Consider the following 21,636-nt stretch of genomic DNA (forward strand, 5'->3'; position numbering starts at 1 on the left):
CTTCCACGTGCGCCAGATTCCGTAAAGGTCTCCCTGTCGGTGGCCACACTGCCTCCCCCGCCTGATCCCAGGAAGTCTGTGCGGAGCTCCACGCTTCCACGTGCACCAGATTCCGTGAAACCTTGGGCAGCAATTTATCGAAAAACCAAGAACCAAAAAAAATAAAGTCATCAGAGTCACCCCCTCCCCATTCTCAGGAGCGAGCAGACCCCGCCTCCAGCGAGTAGGAACCCAGCGGTGATCCAGGGCCCCCCGCAGCCTGGTTGCTCTGCAGAATCCTAACACATCCCAGCCCAGTGTCGGCTGCCTCCGTGTGGGCCTCACGTGGGCAAATGGACGGGTTTGGAAGAGTGGGCTGGCCGGGTTGAAGGGATGTTCAGCCCTTCTTTCTCCCGCGTGGGGACTGGGAAGGGGAGACGGTGCAGGGAAGGTGGGTTCCCACGCGGAGAAATAAGGAAACAAAGATATGGCCGTTATCTCCGCCCTCCCCCCACCACCGACCACGTCCCATCCTCCAGGAGTTCCTGGACCAGGCTTCTGGGAACCAAACAGAGTAAGCAGAGCCTCCGTATTGATTACATCACAGAGAAACAGAGGTAGTTCCTTCTGTGTGGAATCTCAGAAGCACGAGGTCAGCTTTCTTGAATCATGACCCATCATCTCTGTCACTGAGACCCTGGGGCAAGCCATGTTTCCGTGATGCTTGGAATTTGCATTTCTTGGGGCTGGCGTGTGCACTGGGGCCGTGGTGGGTGGGTAGGGCTGTCCTGTGCTCCTGGGGACAGGAGAATGGCTGGAGCTTGGCACGTCCTGAACCTGCTGGCAAGAAGAATCTTTGTTTTATCTGCTTCAACGAAGCCCTCGTGAAGAAAGTCCTTAAGCTCTTTCCAAACTGCCGTCTTAGCTCAGGACCCATACCTCTACTTCCTTTATGTGACATTTTCCCTATTAAGGGATTTCTAATGATTTTTCCCTTGTGAACATCTTCAGAGGGGCTCCCTATTTTATGCATTATGTTGGTGTATGTATGTCGATATTCCTTCCAATGGTTTGTCTGTAGAGCTCGCCAGTTGTAGAGGGTGAGCTCAGATCTCCCTGGGTCATCAATAACAATACTAATAACGAGGGTAGCAAACATTTACTGAGCACGGACTTGGAGATGCTCCGAGGACAACCTTCCCAACATCCCCACTGACACCCCCCCTCCCCAGCCACCCAAATAAATCTTAAGTATCAACAGTCTGCTTTGTTGTGTGTGGTAGGATGAATAAAGGCCCCGCAGAGACAGCCACATCCTAATTCCCAGAAACGGATCAGCAAGAGGGCCGGGTGGCTGGCGCAGCTTTGAGCAAAGGCCAGAGCTGTAGCCTCAGTCAGAGCACGAGGGTGGCACCAGATCCTGCAGGGCCTTCTGGGCGTAGTAATGACATTTGTATCACCTCTGAGCAGAGCAGTGTAACCCTGGTGCTTCACATAAGTCCAGGCCGCTGGCCATGTGGCAAATGTTTAAGCAGGTAAATGTATGTTTGGGCAAATAGGACATTGTGTTCAAACGCCAGTATGCAAAGGCGGCAGGAGATGGGAGGGGTTTCTTCCTTTTCCTGCCCCTCCTAAGGCCCCGTATTAGCCTCTTAGGACGGCTAAGTTACAACGAGGCAGCTTAAAACAAAATTTATTTTCTCACAGTTCCAAATCTAGAAGTCTGAAATCAAGGTAGTGGGTAGGGCCACTCCCTCTGGCCTCCAGGGAAGGATCTGTGCCAGGCCTCTCCCCCAGCTTCTGGTGGCACCAGCCATCCTCGGGCCCCTCGGCTGGTAGGCGCATCACTCCAGTCTCTGCCCCCATCTGCACACGGCCTCCTCCTCTGTATGTCTGTCTTCTGACATTCTCCTGAACACGCCTGACATTAGGGTTAGGCCCACCCCACTCCAGGGCGACCTCATCTTTCACGTCTGCAAGACCCTATTTCCAAATAAGGTCACACTCACAGGTCCCTGGGGTTAGGACCTTTCTCTGGGGGGACACAATTCAATCCACTACAGGGCTCTTCTTTGCCTATTACTTGTCTCCCTCTGTGTGCACGTGTGTGAGTGTGTACTAACTCATGGGGAATTCATCTCACCAGCTTACACTTCCAAGAACCTCAGTGTTTTGTTTTTGTTTTTGTTTTTGTTTTTTTGGCCGCACCGTGCGGCATGCAGCATCTTAGTTCCCTGACCAGGGATCAGACCTGTGCCCCCTGCAGATTCCTAACCGCTGCACCGCCAGGCAAGTCCCTAGAACCTCAGTGTTTAATTGGGCTGCACTTCTCAGACGCCCCGGCCACAGGAGCTCACACTCGTGGATGCTGTCCAGGCTGCCAGCCGCATCACAGGGCCCTTCCTTGGCATCTCCTCCCGTGGCCAGGAGTGCGCCGGGCCACCCGACCCCTCCCGGTCTGAGAGCCACGGCTCCGGATTTCTTTTTGTTCATTCCTTTCCCGGAAGACACCAAGCCCATACTTGCTGTCCTCAGGCAGGGCTCAGAGAGCATCCCTCTGGTGCTCCAAAGAGCTCCTTTCCCCACCAGCTCCACAAAGGGAGGATTCAGAGCTGTGGAGGTAACCAGACAGGTGGAGCGTGTGATCAGGCTGTGGGTAGGAGAATGGACCAGTTCACAGGGCGGATGGAAATGAGGTCAGATCTGCAGAATCCAGAGGAGTGGAGAACAGGGAGCCGGGATAGTGGTTCCACAGGGCCTCCGGGACACGGTCTCCCCCGGGAGGACAGGGACCCAGCCCACGCCAGGGCTCCGCACCACGGAACAAAAGGAACAGAGCTTCAGGACTCACAACCGGGGGCCTCACAGCCGATGGGGAGGCCCAGGAATGCTGCGGTGAGTTCTGAGGGCACCCCCTTCCTTCTTCCCCAGAAGTTAGTGGAGGTAAAAGGCTTAACCCCCCTTCTCAATTAATAAAGACCCTCTTTGATGATTATCTTCAAGGATCCAGACACTCCCTTGCACCATGACTGCTATAGACTGAACGTTTGTGTCCCCCCAATGTTCATAGGCTGGAACCCTAACCCCCAATGTGATGGTGTTAGGAGCGGGGTCTTTGGGGTGATTAGGTCATGAGCTCTTCGCTTTGGAACATTGTGGTGCTTTCCTATTCTAACTCTGGGCTTTGGCCAATAGAAATGAGGTAGATGTGATAGTGAAGCAGTTCCCGGGCCAGACCTCAAGGGGTCTTGCAGATTTCCACTTGCAGAACATGCCCAGGCTAGCCCACCAAGGTCAACTCCCCACCAAGGTCAACCCAGAGCAGCCAGTGGCCACCTGACCTCCAGACACGTGAGCGAGCCCAGCCAAGTCACTCATCTGGCCCCTCTCTGAGGTACTGTGGCTGATTGTTACGTGGCCCAGTAATCCATCAGCACATGACCCCGCAAGACGACAAGACCCAAGACAGCCCGCCCCCTTCCCCATCGCCTCGTCCTCCATGGTGTCAGAAATGGAAAAAGTGATCAAGAAGAAGAAAGGGGAATAAAACAAATGAAGGGTTAATCAAGATGACATATTATATGACACCATTTACATTTTACCAAGCTGTCAGTCTCTCCGCCTTGAGACAAAATGATGAATCTTAGTTCATCTTTAGGCAAAAGTGGTCAGTGATGATAAAAGTCCATGTGGAGGGTTCTCTGGGGTTACTGACTGGGAGGGGGCTTGAGGGAGCCCTCGGGGTGACATCTTCTACATCTGGACCTGGCTGGCGGTCACGGAGTGTACACATATGTAAGAATGCACAGAGCTGGACCTTTGAGATGTGTGCTCCCTGCATGTGAAAACTGTACCCCAATAAAAATGAAGATGCAGAGAAATGATGCAGTCTACACTCAGAGCCCATGGAAGAGCACACATTAATAAATGCTTTAATAAGGAAAGGAATTGAAGGGTGCTCGCTGCTTCCTGGGGTTGCCTGAGGGGTGAGCTCTGGGGCCTCTGAGCCTCCGGGTGCCCTTTCTGGCTCCCCTGAGCAAGTGTGTCCTCAATTCCTCAGGTTTGTCCCAGGAGGAAAAATACCCTGTGAGTTGGCCCTGTCGACTCAGCAAAGCACTCTCCCCGCCACTGGTCACCTCATTTTACCCTTCGTCAACCACGAGCAGGTGAGACAATGGCTCCTCTTGTATCTGCACCCAGCAGGGGGGCCACACCCTCCGTGGACTTGGGGGTCCAGCCCAGCTTCTCCTGCCTGAGTTCAGAGACGCCACGGCGGGGGAGTCCCCCAGCCAAGCAAGTCACCTCCTGCCCAAGAGAATGTCCAAGTGTCCCGCCCACCTCTGTCATGCCTCTGTCACTTGGCCTCCATCACTGTAGTGCCCTAGAGCATCTGTTACCCCTACCCTCCAGTTAGCACTGCTGAGTGGTGTAATTTCCAGAACGGATGGTGCTGGAGAAGCCTCGTGCCACGGCGCGGGTTTGTGAGCCCCTCTCCTGGGGCGCCCACGGCAGCTGGGGTCCCCAAGTGGCCTGCCTGTGTCCATGTATCAGGGTCACGTGCTTTCCTTCAGCCCAGGTGGGACTGAGAGGCAGTGGCCATGTCGGGATACCCGCCTGTACCTCCAAACTCCAGCTGAGCCTCCCCCTTGGTGGTGGAAATCTTGGGGTTCACCCTAAGGCAGGTTGAAAAGAACCTTCTGGAAGGCATACTCAGTATCCCCTCACCTCCCAACCTGGAGCCAGGCACGAAGGGTGATGGCAGTCAGAGTGGCAGCTGCTGTTGAGCTGACTTTGAACTTGAACTAGTTTGAAATCCAGCTTGTAAATCTCCAGCTCAGCCTGGGGGACTCGCTTTCAGGTCGGGGTGCAGAGTTTGCAGGAGAGGCCCGGGGTTCCCAGCACAATGCGGCATTGACAGGGCCGCGTCGGGAGTGCGTGTGGACCCGGGGACCTGGTGCTGTGGACGGTGCCAGAGGGAGGGCGCCGTACATCTGGAAAGTGTCAGGTTTAATGCACGAAGCCACGGGCCCAGGTCAGCTAAAAGTACATGTTTGCTTCCAGCCGCAGCTGTGCAAACTCCCGCCGCTTGGCTCTGCCGGGCTCATGTCAAGTTCCCTCAGAGACAGTGGTCCCTTTGTCAGGTTCCATCCCAATCCCCCTTGTCAAAGTCACTAGCCTGCCCCGGGGCCCCGGCCGCAAACAGCTGCAGGGCAGCTTCTGTCTGAGGCTGCATTCATTCCGCCTCGAGAAGGAAAATATTGTAATTTAGGGGTGCACGTCTGCAGCTCTTCCACCAGACATCACCCCTCCCCGCCCCCAGAAACCTCCGTGTCCCGGCTGACTTGCACCCAGCCCCTCGGGTGCTGCTAGCGTGTTGCAGACAGCACAGAGCACACCCGACTCCACCCCTGGGGACTGGGTCCTTTGGTTCCTCATGGCTGTTGCTTGGGAGAGCCTTTCCCTGTGGATGGCATTTGGGAGGGTGATGGGAACACAGCAGTGTGTGTGTGTGTGTGTGTGTGTGTGTGTGTGTGTGTGTGTGTGTGTCCGTGGACCACATTCATGCATGAAAGGTGGGGATAGATTAGATGCCACCTGCAGACAGCCAGCGTCTTAGCCTGGGTTCAGTCCTAAAGCAGAGCTTCAGGCTTGCAAGAAGGTGGTTTGTTTGCAACTGTGGTCCCAGGGAACAGAACTGAGGGAGAAGGGCAGGAGGGGTCCCGTCCTTATCAGCCGGAGCTCTGTCCTGTAGGACATTCTTACGAGAGGCAGCCTCACAACTGTCCCCCGGGAGGATGGGAAGGGGCAGTGCTCCTGCATCAGCAGCTGTCTCCACTGGTGACCCCGTGGATCTGAATGCCCCACCCTCTCGGGTTTCAAATGCGCAAGGGCCAGGCAGGTCCCTACAGGTGTGAGAAACCCCAGGGAAGCATCCAGACGTCTGAGCAGTGCCCTGAGGTCAGAGCAGCCCCACTGCGCCTGCGCGGAGCTGGGCGGAGCCTGCGAGGTGATGCGGTGGGTCGAGGTGACGGGAGGTGGCAGAGAAGAGGGGTGCAAAGCAACCGGCTTGGGTCATGGTGTCTGAGCCTGCCTGCCCTGCGTCATCATGGGATTCTACTCTTCCCACCGCTGCAGCCCATTGGGAACCTTGCTCTGAAGTGAACAAGTGCTTGGCCCCCTTCAGCCAAAGGGAATGGGGTGCTGGGGCTTCCTAACCTCAAACCTTCTCCCCAGGAGGACTGCAAAAGCTTACTCTCTTGGTGAAGAGAACCAGACACCAGTGGTTTCCCAACTGGCTTAGCCCGGAAGGAAATTGGCACTGCGCACGTTTAATGATTTTTCAGGCGGAGAGAACTTGGCGCTGTCGACAGCCAGTGTCCTAGGGTTCTGTCTGATTGGGGGGGTGCTGATCAGTGGTGCCCCAACCAGCTCTGTTCTTCCTCTAATTAACTCAAGTTACAATTACCATTGACGCTTCTAGTGTATCCCTGTGATGAGGGCAATAATAATAATAATAATATCAGCTAACACTTACGTAGCACTTACAGAACGCTTCTGCACCAACCACTGTTCTAGGTACTTTTCACGTACCAGCCCACTCAGTTCTAACAACAGCCCTATGTGGTAGATGCTATTATGATCCCCATCTTACAGACAAGGAAACTGAGGCTCAGAGAGGCTAAGTAACTTGTCCAAGTGATGACCAGAGGTGACGGTGGAGTCAGTGGCAGAGACAGAATTCAAACCCAGACTCCTTAGGTAGAGAAGGCATTTGTTAAAAATTAAAAAGCTATTATATAGGGCGGTCTTAGGGTTAGAGGAAATAGAGCAAAAGCATAGAGAGTGCACCACCTACCCTGTCTTCTCCCCACAGCCTCCCTTGTTATTAACATCTTGCACTAGAGCAGTACCTTTGTGACAATCGATGACTCAATATTGGTCTCTTTTTATTAACTAAAGCCCATTAAGAGTCACTCTTTTTTGTTGTATTGTTCTACGGGTTTTAACAAATGTTTAAGGTCGTGTACCCACCTTTACACTATTATACAGAATAGCTTCACTGCCCTAAAATTCCCCTGCGCCCCACCTATTCAGCCCCTCCCCCCAACTCCTGGCAACCACAGATCCCTTTACTGTCGCCATAGCTTTGCCTTGTTCAGAGTGTCATATAGTTAGAATCATACCACATGTAGCCTTTTCAGATCAGCTTCTTTCACTTAGCTTTTGAGGTTCCTCCATGTCTTTTTTTGTGGCCCGTTTCTTTTCGGCGCTGAATAATATTCCATTGTCTCATTCACGTCAACATTTTTATGAGTGATTTTTCACAAGACCTTCAAAGTGTGCTGATCACATTAAAAAATGATACAAAGCTGGGAAGAACAGTCTGATGAATGATGTAATGCTTTGAGCAAAGCATAGTAAGATGAATTGTACAGAGATCAAACCACACCTTAAAAAAACAGAAGGACTGGAAATGGAAGATATGAATTTATAACAGCACTTGTGGAAAAGACAGAACTTAGTTGACCTTGAGCTCAGTATGAGTTATTAAGTGCCAATAGTCACTGAACACTCACAATATACCAGACACTCCGTTAAGTACTAATACTTTACACAATTATCTCATTGTGTTCTTCACAATGACCCTGGTTATTTCATGCCATGCTTTGCACAAGAGTTGCATTCATTGCATCTCCTATGGAAAAAAAAAAGCATATATATATCCATTTTTCTGTAAAGAAACTCCCAGGAGGTAGGGTCCAGTCCTTCTGGAATGCAATAATGTTTTCTACCATTTCTTCTTCAATGTTTCTAACGTGAGGATTCAATTTAATTCACCAAACCTTTATTGAGCATCTACTATGTGCCCGGCATTTTTCCAGGGGCTAGGGATTGATTGGTGCATAAAACAGAGAAAGTTCCTTCCTCCATGGCGTTGCTGGCTAATAGCGTGAGAGACACAAAACAGTGAACCTCATAATTTTAGGTGACGATACATTATATGGAGACCGCAAAGCAAGGTACCCGAATAGAGTGACTGGGAGAGGAGGGTGGGGCGATTAGGCAGACTAATCAGGGCAGGCATCCAGAGGAGGTGACATCTGAGCAGAGCCCTGAATGGTAAGAAGAATCCAGCTGTTGGTTCCAAGAAAAAACATTTCCTCCCCCTCCACTTCCTCTTTGATTAGAAACCTAGGCAAAAAGTATGACTATAGAGAAGCCACTTTTTTGGGTCCGGGCAAGAGGAGAGATTCTAAGGAGATTCCAGATGTCCAGCTTTCTGTCCAGCTGGCTTCAAAGTAGAGTCTTCCCGGGGTCCTTGATCCTGGCAGGTGCCAGGAGCCTCACCATGGGCAAACTCTAGCGAATGTACAGAAAGCAAATCTGAAACGGGGGTATTTTCTTGAACTTGGATTATTTTTGCAGCTCCTGAGTTTCTTTGTACGTTAAGGAACCCTGGGAAATTATTTGCTTAACGAGAGCGTTCGGTATTTCTCAAAGTCTCTTTTTTAATAAGCTGCTTTCCCTTTGCCCTGGTTTTTCTTCTCTTTGTTTGGCTTTTGAGCAAAAACTTTCTACCCACTGTGATATTTTCCCCATGAATAGCTAAGTGGGCTGGAAAAACAGTAGTAGGAAATGCAGTGGATGGCCAGAATCAGGGTAAACAGCAGCCTGGGAACATTCCAGAAGATCCAGGTTCAGCATTCCAAACTCAGCTCATGTCAGCCAGTGGCTCCAAAGCCAAAATGGCTTAAAGTTCCATGGAGGGGATCCCCCTTGCAAGATGCTGCTTCTTTAAGTCCCTCAGGTGGGGCGTGGCAATTGCAGAGGCCTGGCTTAGCGCGTCCTGTAGGGCAGGGGTCCCCAATCCCTGGTACCTGTCCGCGACCTGTTAGGAACCAGGCCGCACAGCTGTAGGTGAGCGGTGGGCTAGTGAACGAAGCTTCATCGGCGGCTCCCCATCGCTCCCCATTTTTGCACTACCTCCTGAACCATCGCTCGCATTACTGCGTGAACCATCCCCCCCCCGCCCCCGGAATTGCTCGCATTACCGCCTGAACCATCATTCGCACCCCCGGTCCATGGAAGAATTGTCTTCCACGAAACTGGTCCCTGGTACCAAAAAGGTTGGGGACCGCTGTTGTAGGGAACAAAGAAAGACACACACTTTGGAACCATCTGCTGGGTGAAGTTGGTGATAGAGCATCTTGTATCCTCAGTCACCTGAGGGACAGTGGCTGATCCAACTTCACCCAGCGATACTAAATCGCGCCTGCAGGACTGTGACTGGAATTTGAAAGGATTAATATAAGCCCTTGGAAATGGCAACTAAACCCTTGAACTTTTTTTGCTATTTATTTACTTATACATTTTTCTTGGAGTACAGTTGATTTACAGTGATGTGTTGGTTTCTGCTGTACAGCAAAGTCAATCAGTTACACATATACATGTACCCACTCTTTTTTAGATTCTTTTCCCATATAGACCATTACAGAGTATTGAGTAGAGTTCCCTGTGCTCTACAGTAGGTCCTTATTAGTTATCTCTTTTATATATAGTACTGTGTGTATACGTCAATCCCAATCTCCCTCTCTCCCCCACGTTCCCCCCTGCTAACCTTAAGTTTGTTTTCTGCATCTGTGACTCTATTTCTGTTTTGTAAATAAGGCCATTTGTACCATTTTTTAGAGTCCACATATAAGTGATATCAAGATATTTGTCTTTCTCTGTCTGACTTACTTCACTCAGTATGATAATCTCTAGGTCCATCCATGTTGCTGCAAATGGCATTATTTTCGTCTTTTTAATGCCTGAGTAGTATTCCATTGTATATATGTACCACATCTTTTTTTTTTTAACATCTTTATTGGAGTATAATTGCTTTACAATATTGTGTTAGTTTCTGCTGTACAGCAAAGTGAATCAGCTATACATACACATATATCCTCATTTTTCCGCCCTCTTGCGTCTCCCTCCCACCTCCCTATCCCACCCCTCTAGGTGGTCACAAAGCACCAAGCTTATCTCCCTGTGCTATGCGGCTGCTTCCCACTAGCTATCTATTTTACATTTGGTAGTGTATATATGTCCATGCCACTCTCTCACTTCGTCCCAGCTTACCCTTCCCGCTCCCCATGTCAAGTCCATTCTCTACGTCTGCGCCTTTATTCCTGTCCTGCCCCTAGGTTCATTAGATTCCATATATATGTGTTAACATACGGTATTTGTTTTTCTCTCTCTGACTTACTTCACTCTGTATGACAGACCCTAGGTCCATCCACCTCACTACAAATAACTCAATTTCGTTTCTTTTTATGGCTGAGTAATATTCCATTGTATATATGTGCCACATCTTCTTTATCCATTCCTCTGTCTATGACATTTAGATTGCTTCCATGTCCTGGCTATTGTAAATAGTGCTGTAATGAACTAAACCCTTGAACTTAAAAAAAAAAAAAAAAAGATCAACTCTGAACCACAAGGGCTGTGAAAAGGTCAAATGTGAAGGGAAGGATGTCAATCATGCTTTTAGACAATTTTCTTGGGAGAAAAACATAGAAAGTAAAAGAAAAAAATCATCCTTGGTCATTTGTCTGCTCTAAGCATTAAAGCGGTTACCACACTTTGGTAAATAAAAATGAACTTGGCTTCTTTTTAGTTTTTATCATTTTAGATTTATTTTTCAGGATGAAGTTCCAATCAAACCTCTTTTTTCCTATTTGTTTATCTTACCTTTTTTTCCCTCTTGTTTTTAAAATATGGAATTTGGGCTTCCCTGGTGGCGCAGTGGTTGAGAGTCCACCTGCCGATTCAGGGGACGTGGGTTCGTGCCCCGGTCCAGGAATATCCCACATGCCGCGGAGCGGCTGGGCCCGTGAGCCGTGGCCGCTGAGCCTGCGCATCCGGAGCCTGTGCTCCGCAACGGGAGAGGCCACAGCAGTGGGAGGCCCGCATACTGCAAATAAATAAATAAATAAATAAAATATGGACTTTGTGGCCCCCATGTCAAGTGGCTTGACTTCAGATGCCCCTGTTCTGTTACCTGTTACCTGTGGGAAATGAAGCCCTTCTGTCCTTCCTTTCCTGGGCTTGTCCACTACCCTGGTGTCACAGGGAGAAGCGTTTCATGCTCCTGGGCGATATCCCTGTAGCTGGCCTCTAGATACCACTGGGTAGAGAGCTCCTTCTTCTGGATTCTTCTGTGTGAAGGAAAAGCCCTACTTCTCACCTTCCCCATCTCTTCTGAATGGGTCAGGATAAGCAGTGTTAGCTGCTGTAACAAACAACCTCCACATCTCAGTGGCTGCAGAGCCGTCAGTCAGCAGGCTCTTCCCCATACAGTCACTCAGGGACCCAGGCTCTGTCCATCCTGTGGCTCTCCCTCCTTTAGGTCCTTGGAGTCCTCTCGTTTCAGCCAGTGGCTGGAGAAGGTATGCAGGAGAAGTTCTACAGACTGGGCCTAGAAGTAGCACACGTGGATCCAACCCACATTTCAGTAGCTGGAACTCAATCCTGTGGCCACACCTAACTGCCCAGAAGCCTGGGGAATATAGTACAGCCTTGTTCCCTGGAAGAAGAGTGAAACTTCAAAACTAGTGAGCGTTAGCAATCTTGCTGCACTTAACCTACTTTCTCCTCTTCTTTTCGATATCTCCTCCCTGTTCTTGTTCATCTCTGCTAAACACTGGTGTGTCTGGCTCAGGCATCCATGTTCACCCCGATGTAGCAGGTAATCCTTACCTCTTCCCAAACCTCCTAGCATCAGTTTGCCAGCTTGCTAATCTCAAGTGTCAGAGATGTTCTTTTTTTTTTTTTTTTGCGGTACGCGGGCCTCTCACTGTTGTGGCCTCTCCCGGTGCGGAGCACAGGCTCCGGACGCGCAGGCTCAGCGGCCATGGCTCACGGGCCCAGCCGCTCCGCGGCACGTGGGATCTTCCCGGACCGGGGCACGAACCCGCGTCCCCTGCATCGGCAGGCGGACTCTCAGCCACTGCGCCACCAGGGAAGCCCCAGAGATGTTCTTTAAGTTAAGCTAGAGTGCATGTTCATTCTTGTGCTCCACGTGGGCACATGTGCGTGTGCAAAATATTTATCCAAACCTTTGCAAAATATAAAGAGCATGGCTAATTGCAGAGAGACACGGTCTAGGTTGAGAATCCATCTATCCATCCCTTTGTTCAAACAATAATTAGTGAGCCCACAGTATACAGAGCATTGTGGTAAGTGCTGTGCAGAAAGAGGGAAAAATATTTACAAGGCATGCTTTCTGCCTTTGTGAAGTTTATAGTCTAATTGGGGAAATAAGAACTAAACACACACAAAGGCAGCAAAAATGCCAAGTCCACACAGGCAGAGACAAGTAGGGATCATTCAGGAGTGAAGGCGATGTGGGCCTTCTTTGCACGCACCCCGTCTCCTTCCTTCCCCCATGTGCACACGATGCATCGATTCATTTTTGTAGGCAGTGGCTTTCTTCCCCACACCCTCCATGAATTTTCCTGTCCTTTCCCTCCAGTCCTTCACAACTGGTCTCTTTCACTTTCCCCCTTCCGTCTCCTGTATCTTGTCTCCCTTTCTCTGTTTATTTTCCCCCAGTCTTCTCTCTGTTGTCTCTCTCTACATTCTTCCCTTTACAAAGAGCACCTTAAGTTTGTGGTGGCCTCAGGGCCTTCGCACCTTCAGTGTCCTCTGTGAGGAATGCCCTTCCTCAGGCTCTACTCAGGGCCAGCTCCTTTCACCATTCAAACCCACCACCCAAGGGGCTTCCTTGACTCCCCTCACCACCCCATCAACAGCAGCTCCATACTGGTTATTCTCTATCCTATTGTATTTGTATAGCATTCATAAGTCTCTGAAGTTATCTTGATGAACTATTCTCTCTACCACCCATCTCAGCCCTGATTGGAAATTCCGTAAGAATGGGGACCAAGTTTGACTTGTCCATGGCACTGTATCCCCAATGCCACACATACAGTAGGTGCTCAATTAATAACTACTGATTGAAGGGATAGCAGACAACAGGCCCTCTCCCTTTCCCTCAGTGTCTCGGGGCTGAACCGGGAGCTTTGCTGAGCTCTCCGCCCACAGCCATGCCCTCCCTCGAGTCTGGTACCCAGACTCTGCCTCCCCAGAGCCCCCGGGCATCACGCCAGGAGCCTGGAGCCTTTCCATTGCTTCCTACGCAATGCCCTTGGTCTCCATTTCAGCCGCAAACCACACAACCGAAAAATCTGTCCGGACTTGTGTCTTCCTCCAGGAATGAATAGAAATGGTATTTGTTTGCCCTTCTCCGCAGTGTGCTCACCCCGGGGCCCTCGCGGGGGGAGATACAGGGCCCCTGGCAGCTTTCCCTCGGTCCCTCTGAGGTGCAGAGAAAGAGCTCCGAGTTTGTTCTCTCCTCTGCACCCCTCTTAGTTACTCTGGCTTCCCTTTGGCTCTACCCAGGTTAGACTTAGTCTTATGTATGTTTAATGTGCACAGATATCCTGTCTGCTTCTTTATTCAGATGTAGCTGAGAACGACTGTCCAGTTAAAGAGTGTTTGCCATACCGGCTCTTGAAAAGCCATAGTGTTTTTAGGAGGACTTTTTTCTCAGCATAACAACTTTTTCATCCCCCAAACCCTCTAAATCAAGAAGTGATGTTTTGGCATTATGGATCCAGGCACACATACACACCAATGCACGTGACATCATGCTTTCTAGTCAGAGAAAATCATTTGAAACCCATTTGGATGGTGTGCCACATTTGGAAAACCCCAAAACGTTTTGCCTTGCGTAGATTCGCCAGAAGAGAGGCGTGAAGAAGGGGCCGCTTCCACAGCTTTTAGTCCCCTGTGCGTGGGCCCCGGGTCCACATGTGTCAAACCCTGAAGATATTTGCGTTTACTTTTAAGTGCAGCTTGTAAGCAAGACAACTGTGAACCCCTAAATTGAAAAAATGGTAACAAAAGTGGTACAGAAACATGAATGTATTGGGACTTCTCTGGCAGTCTAGTGGTTAGGACTCTGCGCTTCCCTTGCAGGGGCCGCGGGTTTGATCCCTGGTCAGGGAACTAGATCCTGCATGCCGCGTAGCACGGCCAAAACAAACAAAAAAACAAACAGAAAAACAACTGGCCTGAACGCTTTGAAACTGTCAGTGCCTAGACAGACCGAAAGGCAAGGGATTATTCTAGAAGAAAGGACAAAAGAGAAATGACTATTGAGGGTGTGAAGTGACTCATGCTCTTGTCTGAAAATGATTATCAAACACTATAAAGATGTGAGATTTCACCTTCCCGGCCAGCTAAGAAGTTAGTCTGCCACTGTCACCTGGGCCCTGGCAAAACACAGGAGATTCCGGGGTCAGAGACAGAGGATGTCGTGACTCACAGCCTTCGCAGTAGACAGAGTGCCAGCATTTTTCCCGAGCCCCAGGTCCCACAGGGCCACTCGAAGAAGGCCAAGTGACACCCGCCCACACAGTGCCTTGCATTATAGCAGAGGAACCTTGAGTTGAAGGAACCCAAGTATTTTATAATGGACAGTATGCCTGCCTGATCTTACCCTGCCCCCCCCCGGACCAGAGGGAGATATTATCTTTCTTATACTGGACAGTAAGCCTGCCTACACTTTGCTTTGGAAGGACACACTATCTCTACCTTTCCAGACAAAGGGCAGCCAGGGCTTCTGCTCCCAAGGTGTTCTGAAACACAAGACACCCCCGGAGAACTGACCCTCAGCAATGACAACTAAGAACGTCGTATGCTTGGGCGCCAGATTGAAAAAGAAAGCAGCTTTCAAGGACATCGTTGGGATAATTGGGGGAATTTTGATATGAAATCAAGGCTATATAATATCATTGCATTAACAGTTGAGGTGTGGAGGAGAAGGGTGTTTGGGCTTTCATGATATTCTTTCAACTTTACAAAACAAAGATTGGAAGGGGACACGGCTTCCCCAAGAACGCAGCTGGCCTGACCCCACCCCCCCTTCTCCTGACTTAAAGGACTGTGTTTTTACTACACTCTGTCACTGATTTTATCCCTGCCCTGCCTTAATTAAGTGCTCTGAAGACATAAATAGGTTTTTTGTTTACTCAAGCTTGGGAGAGGCTGGCAGAAAAGGCCTTTTCAGCTAAAAGCTCCGTAAACCCGAAGGTGTGAACCAGTAAGTTAACAGCTGCAAAAACCCTTTCAGCTGTGGGCGCCTCTGCATGTGGCTGTGAAGTGATGCGGTCGACCCCCTTCTGGAAGGAGAGAGGGGAAGAGCAGCAGAAATACCAAGCTGGGAAGGCAGCCCACAGACCCTTAAAGCAGAGTTTTAATGATATCGCTCAAGGCATTGAGGATCCTGAGGCTGGTCCAGACCCATGCATTCGGAGGTCAGCAGAAGAACGCAGTCCCGGGTCCAGATACACTCTGGATGCATTTTGTCCTCGCTTCCCTCTCCTAGTGGGGCAGCTTGTCAAGAACTGGTCCTGGTGCGGACCTCGGTCCCTGCCCTCTGTGCACGGGCCCGAGGGCGGTGAGGCCAGAGCAGGCCCTGACCCCCATACAGACAGCTGCTGCCGAGACAGAGCCGCAGGCTCAGAGGACGTACTAAAAATGAAGAGGTGAGTCACTGGTGAAGCTATGTCCCGGCGGGGACACCTGTAGCTTGCGCTGAGGACTGAGCAAGGGCGCTATGGAAAACTCTCAGGCCAGATGGCCAGCAGGGGTGGGCAGGGCATCCACTGGCCGGGCCCCAGGGCTGGGCCTGGCTGGACTCACAGCCCGAATATCATTGTCATTGTATGGCACCGTGCTTCTCACTGAAAACCTATTCCGTTGGATCCCATGCCCTTGGGAACAAATCTAATGGGAGAAACAGACTCACAGACAGAGAACAGACTTGTGCTTGCCAAGGGGGAGGGGGGTGAGGAGGGATGGACTGGGAGTTTGGGGTCAGCAGATGTAAACTAGTATATATAGGATGGATAAGCAACAAGGTCCTATTGTAGAGCACAGAGAACTACATTCAATATCCTGTGATAAACCATCATGGAAAAGAACATGAAAAAAGCATATACATATATATATATATATATATATATGTAAAACTGAATCACTTTGCTGTAAATCAGAAATTAACACAACATTGTAAATCAACTCTACTTCAATAAAAAAAAAAATCTAATGGGATTTGTCCAGAGTTTATGATACCAAAGCAACTGTTTCTCACCTCTCAGCCCTCTGCCTCTCTGAACTTCAATTAAAGTCCTGGTGGCTACCTTCAAAAACTAAATAATGGGGCTTCCCTGGTGGCGCAGTGGTTGAGAGTCCGCCTGCCGATGCAAGGGACACGGGTTCGTGCTCCGGTCCGGGAAGATCCCACGTGCCGCGGAGCGGCTGGGCCCGTGAGCCATGGCCGCTGAGCCTGCGCGTCCGGAGCCCGTGCTCCGCAACGGGAGAGGCCACAGCAGTGAGAGGCCCGCGTACCGCAAAAAAAAAAAAAAAACAACTAAATAATGTTTGATTACTGTTATTTCCTGGATTCCCTAAAGGTAGACAATATCTGTGCACTTTGCACACAAAAGATAAAGACTTAGCTCACATTTCACCTCCTTCTCTTTAAAAAAAAAAATATATATATATATATATGTGTGTGTGTATGTGTGCTTATATACATATATATTCAATATATTGATTATATGTTGATATATTGATTATACATGCACACATATGTATTTAATATGTTAATTACTTTGGTCACTTTACCTAGAGAGGAAGTGAGGTGCTGGGATTAAGAGCACAGGCGGGCCAAGCCTGGAGAATTTTCGCTGGCATTGAGCCGAGGGCTCAGCCTGGCACTGGCAGGCCTGGAAGCAGACTCTAGTTATATTTAATCCCAGTAGATTTAATCCCTTTATTAACATCCCCGCTTTATAGACGGGGATGCTTAGGCACAGAGAGGGCGTGCAAATCGCCCAAATCACACGGGGCTGGGATTCAAACCCACGCAGCTGAGCATGCCGACAGCAAGAAGATCCCCTTTCCTTCGAGTGGGAGCTCTCCCGGGGGGTAGGCAGTATTTAAAGCTGTGACCATACCCAGCGGTGAGGAGAACCTGCGCCTCATGGGCCCCATCACCCCACCCATGGGTGCACCCCATTCCTGCCAGCAAGAGCTCCCCATCTGGAATTTGACAGAGGCTCCTGAAATAAGAGCAGACAGCTCTGATCTGCCCACAGCCCTGCATTCTCATTGGGAAAAGAAGGGGGCTTTTCGGTGGGCTTTGACTTTGGCCCCCGCAAAGGGACAGCTCCTTGTTTCAGACAGACTCTTGAATGATAACCAAGACAGGTCCCAGATGAGGATTTTAAGAATGGGCTCTGCTGTGTGAGTTTAGGCAAAACGCTTACCCTCTCTGTGCTTCCATTTTCTCATCTCTAAAGGTGATGTAATTCTCCATATTCTGCTAATCTGTCCAGAATATGATGTCAACCATTGAGGAACTATGGGGAACTATACAGATCTGATTAAATAAACCAGCCACCACCTCCCCAGGGACTGCTATGTGAGTGACTAGGGCCCTTCTGGGTGCGTCACGTAAGTACAATTACTCAGATTCCTGTGTGTGGTGTGCACAGCCCACCAAGAAACAGGATTGCCAAGCCCTGTCCTCAGGGGACTTCCAGTGCAGTTGGCAAGAGCAGGAGGTGATCCGTGAACAATCACCATGTCACATGACCAGGATCTTTGCCTCCAGTTCAGCCTGGTCCTTTGGGGTCTTCAACGTGCTCCCCAGATGGGCCGTTTGCTTTGGTACTTTCTGTGCAGGTCACAGAAATGCCTGTTTGTCAGGCATTGGGACCTGAGTCTTGCCTCCCCCATTTCACGATACATTAGTGCCCATTGACAGCTTTCCCCCACGTCCATCCTCGCGGCCTCCACTCTGCCTTTCTGCTTAGTAGCTGTGTGACCGCAGGCAAGTCACTTCACCTCTCTGAGCCTCCATGGGTTGATCTCCTTTATTTTAAATTAGAAGTAATACGCATGCATCTGGAGTGTCAGTGTAGCTTGTGGGGTTCCAGGGTGAGACAGTGTATGAGCAGAGGCCTTTGTCAGCCGTCCCTGAAGGCACAGCCCCACTTCATGAATGTTCTTCACTGCTGCTCGGAACAAGTGGCTAATGGCTCTCCATGAAAAAGCCTTTTCTCCTCTGTGCCCTTCCCCTTCATCCTCTGGCCTTTCTCTTTCCCCCTCACAAAGCAGCCTGGGAAACCCCCCCTGATGCCGGGGTGCTGGGTGAGCCCCATGGAGCTTGGGACCATTCTAGGTCACCTTTCTTTTTTTTTTTTTTTTTTTTGCGGTACACGGGCCTCTCACTGCTGTGGCCTCTCCCGGTGCGGAGCACAGGCTCCGGACGCACAGGCTCAGTGGCCATGGCTCACGGGCCCAGCCGCTCCGCGGCATGTGGGATCCTCCCGGACCGGGGCACGAACCCGTGTCCCCTGCATCGGCAGGCGGACTCTCAACCACTGCGCCACCAGGGAAGCCCTAGGTCACCTTTCTTAAAAGCAGGTGACTCCACGAGCTCCTGAACGAACGTCTCCCTTCCCGGAAGTGTGTGGTATGGGGGGGTCTCCCCTTCTCTCCAGCACGGGACACCCACTTCAGGACCCCTTGTCGGGGTACCCTAATAACTTCTTTTCTGTTAAATATCGACTTTCTCTGCCCGATTTTTCTCAGTCTCCACTCTCCTCTCTTTTTTTGGCTGCACCACGTGGCACGAGGGATCCTAGCTCCCTGATCGGACCCGTGCCCCCTGCGGTGAAACGCAGAGTCCCAACTACTGGACCACCAGGGAAGTCCCTCCACTCTCCTCTCCGTAATCCAACTTCGGAAGCAATTTGCATCAGACCTTTCCTAAACTCCACAGGTTCCCCATCCCCTGGCAGATAAAGTCCAAATACCTTAGCCCCACATACGGGTCTCTGCAGACCTGATCTCGCCCTCCGCCCACAGCACCTGGTCCAGAGCAGGCATTCGGATCTGCAAAGACCCCGCCCTGCTTGCTCTACTGGCCTCACGTTACAGAGATTCAAGCCTCCTTTCCTCCAGAGACTGGCCGAGACAGCCCCCCACCCACTGCTAGCTCCCGGCTCAAGCTAACTTATGGAAATTCGGCTTTTTCTCCCCTCTTTGACATTTGCGGACCATCTGACACAGTGAGAAACAGAAGCTTTTACAGTACCAGCTTTCAGTGGATGGGCAGCCCCCAGACGGTGGCAGTGGATCCAAATAGGTCAGAGGTCATGGTCACTGGGGTCATTTGTGTGGGCCACTAACTGCGTGTTTGACATTTGTAGTGCGGTCATGTTTTTCCTGCTGCTGGGTGTAGACACATCTCCAGCGTTATTCCATTTCAGGGGAAGTTGTGTGTGGGCGCAGGGAAATTTCCAGAACCCGAGTGGGCATGGTTATGAAGGCACCCCTGATAAGCATGAATGGCACAAGGGGGCCAAGATTAGGGTGAGGAGAGTAGGGCCCTCACCTGGAGTCCAAAATTTAAGGAAATGTCCCAGATGCGGAAATCGCGACACATACTATATTTTACTGCTGTGCTGTAAAGGCCAAAATGAATGCAAAAAATTCCAGATGATGAAAATAGCAACATTTTAAATAAAGTCAAGATGACACTTCAATGATGCAACCCTGCCCCACATGCCTCCACCTAATTCCCCACCAGCCTTCGGTGGATGTTGCTGCCAGATTCACTTCCCTGGGCTGAGAAGTAATCCCTTCTTATCAAAGACTTTTCCCCAGGGCAGCCCGGCAGTGAGGCAGTGAAGGCGACCTCGCTTCTGGGGGCTTGAGTGAGTGAGCATTTGGGAAGCATCTTAATGTGTGTCTGTTCTGCAAATCACAGCCCCCGCTTTTGTCCTGTGAGATGATAAGTCACCCACGTATTTCTGGTCACGGAACCCAAGGCTGAGGAAGAATTGAATTGAATTCTTGCCTAAGAACTGAAGCAAACGGAGTCAGCTGTTCTGTGTTGGGTTTTGTTTTGTTTTGTTCCTCCACAATGCTCCAGATACTCAAAGCTCTGGCTAATTCTGTCTGGGCAGCAGACTTCCCCTGGTCTTCCTGGTTGGTATGGAAATGGGCGGCAAATTCACCTGATAACATGTCCTTCTGTGTCCCCCCCCCCGCAGCACTCTTAGGAAGCCCCGCAACCCTTCTGTCCCTTCCTGGAATGCAACTCATTCTCACTACTGAGAGCACCTTTGTCCTTGTCGTCCCCCTGCCTGGAAGGCTAGTTCTCTTTCTCCAGCTCACGTGGGGCTGTTCAGGACTCATCTTAAAACGTCCCCTCCTCAGAGCGGGCTTTCATGAACACCCCAGCAATGAACTGTCCCTCTGATGATTCTTGCTGGCAGTGCCTTGTCAATGCCCTCCTTGAAACTCACAGCCTTTGCTTCCTGGTGTGTTTTCCCCCCTCATCTGACTGGGCGCCCCGGGGGCCAGGCTATCTTGCTCGTGGGCGGCTCTGAAGTGGACCCAGCGCTGGGGGCACAGTGGCGGCTTGATCAGTCCTGATGGAATGACCATGCTTTAGCCTGGTGCCCTCAGTTTGGGGGTGTCTGAAGAGCAGACACCAAAGGGAAACCAAACTAGTATATCTGTCCACACTCTCACACCTTCCCTGCCTCCTCTGCTCCCTTGGCTAGACCAGGAGCCTCTCCCACATTCCTGCTCTACAGCGCAACCTCTAGGTACCCCTGGATTCCCTGCTTTCAGAATGGAAGGCTGGATCACCTGGCTGGGGGGGGGGGGAGTGTCTGTGTGGGTGGATGAGTGGGTGGGAGCTGGACTGACAAGGACCTCCTTGTCAATCATCTGAAGAAACGGAAGCAAGTGACTTCTCCCTTCCGAGGAAGGAAAAGAAGGGAAAGATGGGAGAGACCGTCAGTGCGCAAGAACCTGCTTGGAAGAAATTGGGGAAAGAGCCAGGTGCTGGAGAATTCAGGAAATATTTCTAATCTCCCTGTCACCTGCCCCAGCCCCATTTCCACCCAAGGCTTTCCACCCCAGAGGACCAGTATGTTGGGCTTGGGTACCCAAATGATGGAGACACAAATACCCCGGGACTGTTGGTTCGTGTCTTAGGACATCAACAAAGGGGCGGACCGGCCCGTTGGAAAGAGGGGAGCTAAGGAACAGGTCTTGAAGCTTGAGGAGCATTGAAGCCTTTGGTTGCCGCCCCCTCCCTTGTAAGTTACAGATCTTCTAAAACAGAGGTCTCTGAAGATTCTTTTATTCGGACTACAGTGAGCTGGAGAAACCTCGAAAGGTCACCTCAGACATTACTACTCCTACTACTGTTACTTGGGATGACTTGGGGACCCCACGAGTCACCCCTTGGTGCCGCCGCCGGGGTGTTTATTCCGGAGGATTGCCGGGCTGTGCAGTCGCCCCGGGCGCGGGCTGGGGGGGTGGAGGCGCCAGACGGGGCGGTTGCCCACCGCGGAGGAGGCCGGGGGCGGGGTGGGCCGGGAGGAGGCGCCTAGAAAAGGAGGCGCGGCCGGGAAGGTGCGGAGAGGGCCCGGCGGCGGCGTGCGCCTCGGGCTGGGCCGGGCGGCGGGCGGCGGAGCGCGAAGGCGAGGCCGGGCCCGGCGTGGCTGGAGCGCG

Source organism: Monodon monoceros, unplaced genomic scaffold, assembly GCF_005190385.1.
Source record: "Monodon monoceros isolate NGI ecotype Baffin Bay Population unplaced genomic scaffold, NGI_Narwhal_1 Super_Scaffold_1, whole genome shotgun sequence".
NCBI lineage: Eukaryota > Metazoa > Chordata > Mammalia > Artiodactyla > Monodontidae > Monodon > Monodon monoceros.